The sequence below is a fragment of the Primulina eburnea genome, chromosome 18 (assembly GCF_022965805.1).
Source record: "Primulina eburnea isolate SZY01 chromosome 18, ASM2296580v1, whole genome shotgun sequence".
NCBI lineage: Eukaryota > Viridiplantae > Streptophyta > Magnoliopsida > Lamiales > Gesneriaceae > Primulina > Primulina eburnea.
The window spans coordinates 5,749,387-5,762,590 of NC_133118.1; the positions used below are offsets into that span (position 1 = coordinate 5,749,387).

General features: G+C 41.4%; 1 long non-coding RNA gene across 1 annotated transcript; it reads right to left on the reverse strand.

The window, feature by feature from the left end:
• Nucleotides 1-1,219: 1,219 nt before the first annotated feature.
• LOC140819879 (uncharacterized) lies at nucleotides 1,220-3,447 on the reverse strand. Its single transcript, XR_012115303.1, has 3 exons — nucleotides 3,351-3,447; nucleotides 2,142-3,213; nucleotides 1,220-2,022 (listed from the first exon to the last, which is right to left on the reverse strand). It is a non-coding gene; the product is annotated as an uncharacterized lncRNA (long non-coding RNA).
• Between the last annotated feature and the right edge of the window lie 9,757 nt (nucleotides 3,448-13,204).

Consider the following 13,204-nt stretch of genomic DNA (forward strand, 5'->3'; position numbering starts at 1 on the left):
TGCTATTCCAACTCCTGAAATTACTTCCTGCACTAAAGAAAAGTATCTGAAGTTTGATTGTTTTGTTTCGGATGAAATTAATGAGTTAGTTGTGTCTACAAATTTCCTATTTAAAGCTTACGAACAAATGAGATAAAGTGCACACAAAAGAAGTAATAGAAGATCTAAATTTCAATCTTCCTCGTGTACTTCAAAGTGAGAATGAGTAAAAAAAAGGCACAAAGTTCTGATGAAAGTATTACAAGTAGTTGGAAATACCTGCTGCCCAGTTTCTGGAAAGAAGACTTCGGGTATATTTATCTGACTTCAGACGACGAAGTTGAGATTTTACCCTCACCTCCTAAATGTCCAAAATCCAGTTGTGTCCAAGATGTCAATGTTTCTTCTGCAGACAAAAAATCCCCATGTGGTAACGAGAGCCTGACAGCAAAGACTGATGTGCTTCTCAATGTTGAAGCTGCCGGCTGTAGCAGGATGAAGACTTTGGATTGCATCAATGGTCCAAAGATGGTGGGCGGTGGAGGTAACGTGTGGGATGAAGAACAAACTGATATCCAAAGCTCACAGTCAAGTTGCTCACCTGTGAAAAACCGTGGCTGAGAGTCTACTTGTATATCGAAATGTACTGGTGTGTATGACCTGTTTTTTGGTTTTTTGTTTCTTCTCAACAATGTATATATGTTATGGTACTTAGATGGCACTAAGTAGAATGATGTGCTGCTTTTGTCAAATTGTTGTGAAGCTTATGGGAAGGTTTGTTCACACCTTAGTAATGTTTAATGATAATTGATAAATGTCTTTGATATAATGTTTTGTATAGCACTTTTCATTATTAATGTTTTGTTACGTAAGTATGTTTGATTGCAAACTTTCAAATTTTCATTTCTCACGGGGTTCAAAAATAGTGATTCGGAATACTAACGTTATACACTCAGATTCAATGCTTCGAATCTGTAAGAAATGAGTTGTTATTGTTTATCATCAACACAGTTTTCAACATTTTGTACTATCTACATTTCCTTCTTCTTCATTTAATTAAAAGCTTACAAACCACATTGACAAGCACAATTTGCAAAAATTGTGCGTTCAAGCCTCCTTGTTTGCGTACCATGGACATAAAGTTCGTTTGAAAACAACACTTCAATTTCGCACGTCTAAGCAAATGCATTAAGGTTGGGGGAAACACAAAAATTAAAGACGGCCTGAAAGCTAAAAAAATAGTACTATAAACAAATCACTTGAAAATTATATCAACAACCCATTAATTTGTAATACCATATCACATATCTTTCCCTACTAAGTCCATATATATGTTGAACAAAAGTGGAAGTCATATATCATGATAGAGCAAAGTTACTTCCACAAAGCAAAATACATCTCCTGCAATAACACATCAACAAAATGGGAAAGTAACTTTGACAGAACAAGATATAACCAACACAGCACTGTTAGTTTGTTTTACTAATCCTTCGCACAAACGATAATTTGTCATCATCGTGAAGACTGAAGAACAACGCTAACTTCTTTGGTTTCTCTATCAGTATCTCTGCTGCAATTTGCTTCTCATCCCTGCTCAGTCCAGGAATCTTTTCTAACACATCCAGTATATCCTTTGAAACAGGCATCGCAATCTCGTAGTCGTGACTGAGACGTTTACCAAGCTCAGCTATTGCCTCTTTTGTCATAGCAGTAAAGTTATTGATGGCATCAACAAATAATTCTTCACCTTGCGTTGCTTGTTTTCGTTTCTTTTTATTAACCTTTTGGTTATCCGATGCTGTGAACGAGGTTGTATTTGCAACAGAATTCGTTTCACCACCCCCTCTCCATGCTCAGGGGTATGTCTTCGATTCCTATATTAATTTCAGGTCCTAAGACATCGTCAATGTGTAGAACTTGTTGAACTGCACTTGCGAAAGTCGATGTTCTTCCCCCTGTTGCACGATCAAATCCAAATATTTCACACCAATTTGTATAATGTGGCCATGACTTGAATCGCCATGTTTTGACACTACTATCAATCTGTCAATTTGATTTTCAATAAAATGAATTCAGTTTTGCCAATTCTAATATATTACAGACATAATATGTAATGAGAAATTCAAAAGTTAACAATGTTGTTACTTTGAAGTTAACGGTACCTTGACAAATGCGTCCCACGTTTCGTCCGACGCCTCGATCATTTTTTGTGTATCATTCCACCCCATTCCACTTCTACTCAACATGGTAACCAATGTTCCATGATTTTTTTTCCATACATGAATTTTCGAGTTGATGTGTGGACAACTCGTAAGTCGGTCGTTGGGAATATTTTCATTATTGCCTTCTCAAGGAAATTCAAGTAGCCACATTTGAAACCGTTCTCACTTTTCCAGCCATTTGCAATTGCTTCTTTCAATGACTGTATCAATATTTCCTCTTCACGAGCACTCCACACCCGCCGACTTTTTTCAGATTTCTTCACCTTGTTAGCCATTGTACTGCTATATGTTCCAAGGTCCATACTCAATTGTGTTGCTTTAGTACCTGACATTAAGAAACATACTCACAAATTAAAGTACCACATTGTCTTACACATTATCAAGAACATAAACATGTGCACAATGAAATTAAACACAAAAATATCAAACGCTCGTGTCATAAAGAGTGCAAGAACTCAACTAAAACCACTTGAAGAAGTCTTGATTGCAAGCAACACAGAAATTATTAAGAGTTGTTGGTGCACGTAATTGCATTACAATCAAATAAAGTTTATGCTCTACATTTCGGATGATACTTAATTATTATACATTGAGATTTCAAGGTTATCCCTCCACAAATCCCAAGTTGGGGAAGACTCAATATTGTCAATAAATTCCTCTTCACCAGCTTCCGTTGTGACATCAGTAACTTCATCAATCCCTTCTAGTGGGTCTTCAGGCATTTCAACACGGATGAAATTATGTAGCAGCATACATGCCAATATGATATGGTTCTGAACTTGCAAAGGATAAAATGTCGGACTGCGTAGTACTGCCCACCGTCTCTTTAATAGACCAAACCCTCTTTCAATAACATTACGTGCACGACAATGTTTTGAGTTGAAATACTCTTTGAAGTTTTGTGGAGCTCTAGCTCCAATTGCCCAGTCATCCATATGGTACCTTGTTCGCCTGTAAGGTGTTAAGAATCCATCGACGTTTGCATAACCATTATCACATAGATAGTAGGTTCCTACAAGGTTGTCCCAAAGTTAGGAAAGAGTTGGAGTGTGATACACACTGCTCAATAACCATTTGTGGTGTTAATCGTATTGTACGCACAATGACATCATACAATATCACAACTAGGAAAAAAAATATAGTTCATACCTCGCGGAACCTTTAGATCATCTTCTCGATGAATTGCATCTCTAAGAACCCTGGCATCTGCCGCCGATCCTTCCCAACCTGTTAGTGCATAAATGAATCTTGTGCTCTCCTGTTGTGCGCAGCATTTTATCTCAACTTAATGTGTCTAATCCTCCAAATCTTTGAAACACATGTCAAGTTCAAGTTGTTGATAAGATTGTATATATTTTATTTTTAAAAGTTTAGACTTCATCTCTATCAAGATATGCCCAAATTTTCTTTCAAAACTCCAAGATTCTCACATTAATAAAATATAAAACTATTCTATTTCATTTCTTTTGATATATTATTATTATTATTGAAGTCTTGTACAATCATCTTACCTTCAAAATTAGGTTTTTTTTTCCTCTTTTGTTCTTTTGTTCAAATCTACAAATAAGATAAAATTAAATCAAACAATAATAATATAAGAAATGAAAATTCGAGATAGACACAAAAATTAAATCCTTAAAATTCGATAGGATTTGGACTTATCATCCTTAGCGACGACCAGACCCAAAATCTTGGATGATTTGAAGACATGCTCACCAGATCGAACCCGAAGTTTGGTATCATCACAAGTGTTCTCCAATTACGATTCCGTCAATTGAGACATTAAAACTTCACATATCAATGTATGTAAAATATCACTTAATGAATTTCTTCATAATAGAAGAAAAAAGAACGTAGATAGAAATAAATTGAAAATATTTTTGAAAAAGTACTACACAACCTCTATCTACACCATTTTTGTTAATAAATCGATCCTAGCTTGTGACGTCAAAGCAAATGTCTTCCATTAGTGGATATCTCCTCGCAGAGAGGATGCAAAATAATGACAACATCTTAAAACCTATAACCCACAAATACTTGTTTTTTTTCACAATTTGTTCTATTTCACCCGATCCAAGACATTTTACACATGTTTCAATTGTATTATTGATGATATCCAGAGTGAACCAGGTATGATATAAGTAGGCAATCCACCATATAATGAAGATAATTTAGTGTTTAGGAGATTTGAGTTAGGATAATGGCTTCAATAACACCTGCAAACAAGAAAGGAACTCGTGAATGGTCGCCAGAGGAGTGTCCGACGTAGCTACTCCGATGCTAAAGTCAGCAGGTTGAAAAATGAAAAACACAAACAATATATGTGAGAATATGTAATGCCCGCGAATTAATTACTATAATCAGACGTTGATTAATTGATATGATCGAGGTTATACGAACTAGACTGAAGAAGCCGGGCCATTCAGAGACAAGATTGGGAGAAGCATGTGAATTATGTATATTTGGTACAGAACTGGTGGTGCCCGAGCGGCAGAAAGTTACCGCCCGAGCGCCAATGCATCATCAAAATGGATTTGGACAGAATGCATGGCGCCCGAGCGGTAGTTTTTGACCGCCCGAGCGCCAGGGGATGGTGAGATGAGTACCCGGGCAGAAGGTTCGGCGCCCGAGCGGTAATTTTTAACCGCCCGAGCGCCGCTTGTAAAACATGGAAAACCAGCCATGTTTCATAGACATGCAAGTGAGGATATATATATGAATTCATCCTTCAGATTTGTCAAAGGAAAGAAAGAAAGATCGAGAAAAGCTTCAGAAAAGTAGTGAAATATCCTTACGCCTTTTGTGAGAAATCCGTCCGTCCGAATTAGAATCCAACTTCAATACTGTGTTCCTATCGACGCAGGCTACAACTGGACGTAAGTTTTGTTACGTTTAGACATGTTTTGAATTTATGATATTGTCAGAACTGAATATGATTCAGATGTGGTGTTTCTACTACCGTAGACATTATAGAATTGAAGTCAGATTAAAGAACAGACCGTTTCTGTAATTGTTATGATTTTTGAAAGATATTGACTGAGATTCTATATCAGAATTGTGTTAATATTCAGAGTATGAATTATGTTGACACAGATTATGAGTTCCAGTATTATATTTGTGATGTTTAGATTGACGGGGTTATTCAGATTATATTAGTATGCCGTCGAAACATCAGTTGATTTAGATTAATCAGATTCAGATATGATTCAGATTGTATTGTGATATCGATGACATGAATTGAATTGTATCGTGTTCAGATAGTGATCAGATTATGTACTGAGTTGAGTATTGATCAGAACAGATTGTGTATTGAGTTATTCACTGATACAGTGTATTCGGTATTGTCATTTCAGATTTGATATGGACAGAGTTGAATACAGGTCATCGTCTTCGTCAGACAGGGATGACAAATGTATAATTCATGTGATATTCGGGAAGACATAACTCAAATAACATCCTATTTGAGTTTCCCAATAAAATCACATACTAGATTATTATTATATTCTGATATGAATATGCTTTGTTTATATGCTGATATGTTACTGCTTTGTTTATAGATTTATATGCATTGCATTTAAGATAGGGAGTCTTGACAGATCAGTCAAACTGCTAGATAATCGGTGTATCTCAGCTTAGGAGCAGCTCTGACTCCTATTGCAGCCGTTGATACAGCTCAGACCGAAGTCTAGGAATAAGACGTACAGTCACCCCGAGTGGGAGGGTAGGTGACAACCATTGACGTCTTATTCACAACGGGATCCCTAGAGTTATAGTTGAGTCGAGTCTAGACATGATTTGACGAGAACTGCATGTGTTTATAGATGTGGTTTCACAGACTATGAAACCCATGGTTATTGCTTTCAGTTATGATAGCATGTTTATATGATTTGATATAAATTGCATGTTTATCTGAATTGAGTTGCATGCTTATTTTGAGTAGATTTCATAGATTATGAAATCTATTACTTTTGAATATGTTCATGATAGCATGTTTTATGATTTAGATTATTTATATGCATGTTTACCATGTTTTATACTGGGATTTATTCTCACCGTAGTATCCGGCTGTTGTCTTGTTTTGTATGTGTGCATGACAACAGGTGGGGCAAGATCGGGGTCGAGAAGACGAGTTTAGCGTGGTGATTCCGGACTTATTGTAGACTTGGTTTTATTACTTGAACTTTAGTAGTTGAACCTTAGATTAGTTGAAAGACTGTTGTACATTATTGTACTTTTATACAGATATGTATATTATTTAGATGCCATTACCTTCCGCACTTGTATTTTAAAAAGAAAAATTTTTAGACCCTGTTTATCTTAACTGATAATTAAATCCCAAAGATGATTAAGAAAAAGATCAGCGTCCGGGTCCCCACAGAATATATGTGTATGCTTGAGAGTTCACAAATCCAGCCTCTGTAAATAAGAAATTTACCCGCTATTTGTAGTAGTAAATCTCATCATTACCTAGTTTTCAGTCCCACCTGCTAAGTATGGCAAGTCGGCTGTCCATACTTTCTGCTTCTGATGACTTCTAAAACATGCCAAATCCATGTTGCTCTGACAGATTAGACAACCCATACCAATCACACTCGAGTGTGGTGCAATTCTCGAGATAGCCCGGGTGGTAAGGTACCCGAGAGCTTGTATGAGAGCCCAGGCTCTTGATTGCCCGGGAAGAGGATAAATGCCCGGTTAATGAAGATAGTACCCGGCATATTGGCTCTGATTTGGGCTATCCACTTAATACTCTGGGTCGTCCATGACCCATATCCTTATGGGGGTATCACCACCCATCCCTAAAATAGTCGGGCTAGAGTCTTACTCGTTGTCCCTCTCAGTCATACTTGTGCTTCCATAAAAAAGTAATTTAGAATTTGGAAAAGCATCGGGGGCTTCAAATATCCCATAAAGGGGATAACATGCCGGGGCCTGATATCACCCGAACTTAGAATAAGACGCCAGGGGCCTTGTAGTGACCCGTTCCAGAATCACCTACTTAATCAGAACTAAAGCATGCAAAATCTATATTTAAAACTGAATCAGGTAAACAGCGGAATAAGTAATACAACCCAATCGAAACTGTAAGTACAAAAATACTTAAACAACCAGATCGAACTAAATCCAAGAATAAATACCAACAACTACGAATCAACCCCTGCCAGCTCCCTGTCCACTCCCTCCTGGACCGTCCAACCTGAGACCTGCCCCATCGAATAGGGTGTCCAAAACAGAGATAAACCGAGGACGTGAGCATAAAACGCTCAGCACCGAAAGCATGAGTATACAAGACTATGACATGCATGTATGCAAAATGTACTGGATACCAGGATCTGGGTATAACGAAATACTGCTCAGGCAAATGACGTCAAGGTATGTAGCACTCTGCGCCGTCGCACCAAGAGGTGGCTCCCATACCAAAATAAACCTGTGGATATACCGGTGACCTGACCACCGTCGGCCAACGGGGTCCAACCATCCACAACAAATGAGGGCTGAGCACCCTCTCAACAGGCTATCTCAAAGATAATCAGGCTCAACATGATTATGCAAATGCCGCATAATAAACCATGCATCATATGACAGATAATAATGCAACATATAAACATGCAACACATAGTAAAGCATACTCAATCCTGCTATCTCGGATAGTACTTTCGTACCTCAAACCAGTAGATCCTAGCAATCAGCCCTAGAATCAAGCCTGCGTCCGTAGTCAGCCCACTGATGCCGCTAGCCCCCAACTAGAGCACAGCTCCGCTACAAAACCAGTAGCTCCCCGCTAGTGCCCGAACCTCGGTAAAAGACTAGAAGCCCATCAGAAACGACTAAAACGCTCTGGAACTCTCGGAATTGGCGAGTGAAAAGTGAAGCCTCGCGCTTCTATTTATAGACAACGATCGGACGATCCGATCCACTTCGGACGCTCCGATCCGGTACACTTCGGACGATCCGATCCACTTCGGACGATCCGAACATTGCATGTCTTCCACGTGTCCAGCCACCTGTCTTCGGACGATCCGAACCCTGATCGGACGATCCGAACTCTGACATGACATGACTCGTCTGACTCCGAACAGAACGGACGATCCGAACCCACTTCGGACGATCCGAACCAACTTCGGACGATCCGAACCCGGTTCGGTCCTTCCGATCCCACCGAAATACAATTAATCCAATAATTAACTCAAATTAGGCATCGGGATACTACATTCTCCCCCTCTAAAAAGGATTTCGTCCGCGAAATCGAGTCTGAAGAATGACAATTCTGAACAACAATACATTCAACTTAAGAATGAATTACAACTGAAAGCACAACTGAAATTGCAATCATAACTGAAAATACTACAACTAGAACAATTCTGGATGCTCTGACCGCATGCGACTCTCTAGTTCCCAGGTAGCTTCTTCAGTACCTCGTCGCTGCCACTGCACTAAGACAAGAGGAATAGTCTTATTCCGCAGTACTTTATCCTTCCGGTCTAAGATCGAAACCGGTCTTTCCACAAAAGACAAATCCGGATTCAGCTGAACTTCTGTCGGATGCAAAACATGAGACTCATCCGCTACGTATCGTCTTAACAAGGACACATGAAACACATTGTGAACACTAGACAGATACGGTGGCAAAGCTAATCTGTAGGCCAAATCTCCCACGCATTCTAAGATCTCAAAAGGGCCAATGAATCTCGGAGATAGCTTACCCTTGAGTCCAAACCTCAGAATCCTCCGAAAAGGTGATACCTTGAGAAACACTTTCTCGCCTGCATCAAAATGAAGAGGTCTGCGCTTGGTGTTCGCATAACTCGCTTGTCGATCCTGAGCAGTCTTAATCCGCTGTTTGATCACAAGAACTTTGTCCATGGCCTGCTGAATCAATTCTGGACCCTCGACCTGTCGTTCTCCGACTTCTTCCCAGAACAGGGGAGTACGACAACGTCGACCATACAATGCTTCAAACGGAGACATACCAATACTCCTATGAAAACTGTTGTTGTATGCAAACTCTATCAGTGGCAGATGATCCTGCCAAGCTGGCCCGAAATCCATCACACAAGATCTCAACATATCCTCAAGAGTACGAATAGTCCTCTCTGACTGACCGTCAGTCTCTGGGTGATACGCAGTACTCAAACTCAAGGTAATGCCCAAAGCTTGCTGAAAGCTGCCCCAAAATCTAGACGTAAATCGAGGATCTCTGTCACTAACGATACTCACGGGCACACCATGAAACCGTACAATCTCCTGAATGTACAACCGTGCCATCCGATCGAAAGTGAAATCTCTGTTATACGGAAGAAAATGGGCAGACTTAGTAAGCCGATCCACTACCACCCAGATAGCATCTCTATTCCCCACAGACATAGGCAAATGAGTCACGAAGTCCATCGTGATATGCTCCCACTTCCACTCCGGAATAGGAAGATTCTGCAATAACCCTCCAGGTCGTCGATACTCAGCCTTCACCTGCTGACAGACTAGACACTTGGAGACATACTGATAAACATTACGTTTCATACCTTTCCACCAAAATCGAGTCCTCAAATCCTTATACATCTTGTTGCTCCCCGGATGAACACTCAACTTGCTACGATGAGCCTGGGATAAAATCTCCTCCCTCAAAGTGTCATCTTCCGGTACAACAACACGACCAGATAAACACAAAAGACCCTCGGACTGATAGTGGAATCCAGAAGTATTATCTCCATCAGCCAACCGAGCTAATTTCTGAACCTTAGAATCAGACATCTGAGCATCTCTAATCCGAGAATACAGAACTGGCTCAGACAAAATAGTAGCTACACGGATACCGTCGGTTCCCTTCCGATGCTTACAATTGAATCCCATCGAACAGAAATCCTGAATAATCCCAGATACCGCACAAGTCTGAAGAGCAGACAATCTCACCTTGCGACTAAGAGCATCGGCCGTGAGATTCGCAGAGCCTGGATGATACTTGATCTCGCAGTCATAATCCTTGAGTAGATCCATCCAACGACGCTGACGCATGTTCAACTCAGCCTGAGTGAACAGATACTTCAAACTCTTATGATCAGTGAAAATCTCAAATCGCTCACCATACAGATAATGGCGCCAGATTTTCAAAGCAAAAACGATCGCTGCTAATTCCAGATCATGAACAGGATAGTTTTCCTCATGAGGCTTCAACTGCCTCGACGCATAAGCAATCACATGCTCATTCTGCATCAGAACACACCCTAGTCCCTGCAAAGAAGCATCGGTGTAGACACTGAAACCACCAGATCCAGACGGTAAAGCCAAAACAGGCGCAGATGTCAAACGTCTGCGAAGTTCCCAGAAACTCTCTTCGCACTCTGATGTCCACTCAAATGAAACATCTTTCCGAGTGAGCTGAGTGAGTGGCTTAGCAACCTGAGAGAAGTTGACAATGAAACGGCGATAATACCCAGCCAATCCCAGAAAACTGCGGATCTCGGCTACTGTCGTCGGACGCGACCAGTTCAATACCGCTTCCACCTTGCTCGGGTCAACTGAAACTCCCTCGCTAGAAATGACATGACCAAGGAATACAACCCTGTCAATCCAAAACTCACATTTACTCAACTTCGCATAAAGCTGATTCTCGCGAAGTGTCTGTAAAATAATCCTTAAGTGTTGTGCGTGTTCTTGCTGATCATGCGAATAGATTAAGATATCATCTATAAACACCACAACAAACTTATCCAAGAATTCCCGAAAAACCCGATTCATCAGATCCATAAAAACTGCGGGTGCATTCGTCACCCCAAAAGGCATAACCAGAAACTCATAATGCCCATACCGGGTCCTGAATGCAGTCTTCGATATATCTCCCTGATGAACTCGAAGCTGATGATAACCAGACCTTAAATCAATCTTGGAATACACAGAGGTACCTTGCAGTTGATCAAATAAATCATCAATCCGTGGCAACGGATACTTATTCTTTATCGTAGCACGATTCAACTGCCGATAATCTATGCAGAGCCGCATAGAACCATCCTTCTTTTTGACAAAAAGAACTGGTGCTCCCCACGGGGACACACTGGGTCGAATATACCCCTTGTCAAGAAGATCCTGCAACTGCTGTTTCAATTCTTGCATCTCCGATGGAGCTAAACGATAAGGAGCCCTAGAGATTGGTGCCGTGCCTGGCACTAAATCAATGCCGAAATCCACTTCCCGAACGGGAGGAAAACCAGGAATCTCCTCGGGAAAAACATCCGGAAAATCGCAAACCACTGGAATGTCACTGATACCGACACTAACTGCGGACGAATCAATAGCATAGATAAGGTAGCCTTCCCCGCCCGACTCTAAAGCACGACAGGCTTTCAGAGCAGAAACCACAGGCATCGGGGGTCGCGCTCCCTCTCCATAGAAAAACCAACTGTCGCCCTCAACTGGACGAAACTGCACAAACTTCTGATAACAGTCCACAGTAGCTCTAAACACAGTCAGCACATCTATTCCCAGAATGCAATCAAAATCCTCCATCGCAAGAATCATCAAATTAGCAGTTAAAATATTACCCTCAAACTCTAGAGGACAACCCAAAACTAGACGTTTAGCTAACACCGAATGACCCATCGGTGTGGAAACAGATACCACAACGTCCAAAGAAGTGAAGGGTAATGCATGACGCTTAGCAAACCTCGCAGATATGAATGAATGCGATGCACCAGTATCAATGAGAACGTAAGCAGGTAATCCACATAATAAAAACACACCTGCGATAACTCTCTCGTTCTCCTCAGCCGCCTGATCCTGGTTAAGAGCAAAGACCTGCCCTTGAGTACGCGGTCGGAGGTTAGAACCCTGAGTAGACTGTCCCTGCTGTGGCCTCTGATGAACTGAAGCCTGAGAACCAGATCCTGATCCTCCGCCCGTCTGTGGACAATCTCTCTTCATGTGGCCCATCTCACCGCACTTGTAACAAGCACCCGCAACCCTGCGACAACGCTCCGTCGGGTGATCCTTCCCGCAGTGCTGACATGGGCCCCTCTTCTTCCCAAAATGGTGAACTCCTCCAGATCCAGAGGAAGAAGAAGTAGATCCAGCCTTCTTAAATGCTTGGGCGCGGGGACCCAAAGAACTAGTAGGACGAGCAGACTGCATGGCTCGACCTCTCAGCAAACTGCCCTCAGCCTGCGACAACGATTCACAAGGCCCTCATACGATGTCGGATCATCGCAGACAACAACCCGATCATAAATCTCCTGATTGAGGCCCTGGAGAAAATGGTTATACTTGGCACTAGCATTGTCACTGACATGCGGAACATATGGAAGCAACTCAAAGAACTTCTGCTGATACTCATCAACAGACAAACTTCCCTGCTTCAGATTGATCAACTCAATCGCCTTGGTCTGCAGAAGAGCTGGCGGAAAGTAAAGCAACATGAAAGCGGCTCGGAAATCGGCCCAAAGAACTCGACCCTGTCGCTGAACTATCGGTGCAGAGGTAGACCTCCACCACTTGCGCGCACCACCCTCCAGCAAGAAATCAAGGGTATCAATCTGCTGCTCCGCCGAGCACTGAAAAGTCTTGAAGCAGCTCTCCATCCTCTCAAGCCAGTTCTCCGCAACATCCGGAGTCTCACCGCCCGAAAGAGGTTTCGGCCCCATCTGCAAGAACCGATGCATACTAAAACTCCGAGGCTCATCACGACGGTGTTGACGACGTTCTCGATGCTCTCGACGACGTTCCCGATCGTCGCGGTCTCCCCAGCGTCCAACGCTTCCATGACTACTAGCATCGTCGTCAAAACCAGACATCTCTTAGCTACAAAAGTTACCAGAGATTAAACCCAAAAGAACAGTTCTAAATCCCAAAATCTTAATGCATGCTCTGATACCATAAATGTAGTGACCCGTTCCAGAATCACCTACTTAATCAGAACTAAAGCATGCAAAATCTATATTTAAAACTGAATCAGGTAAACAGCGGAATAAGTAATACAACCCAATCGAAACTGTAAGTACAAAAATACTTAAACAACC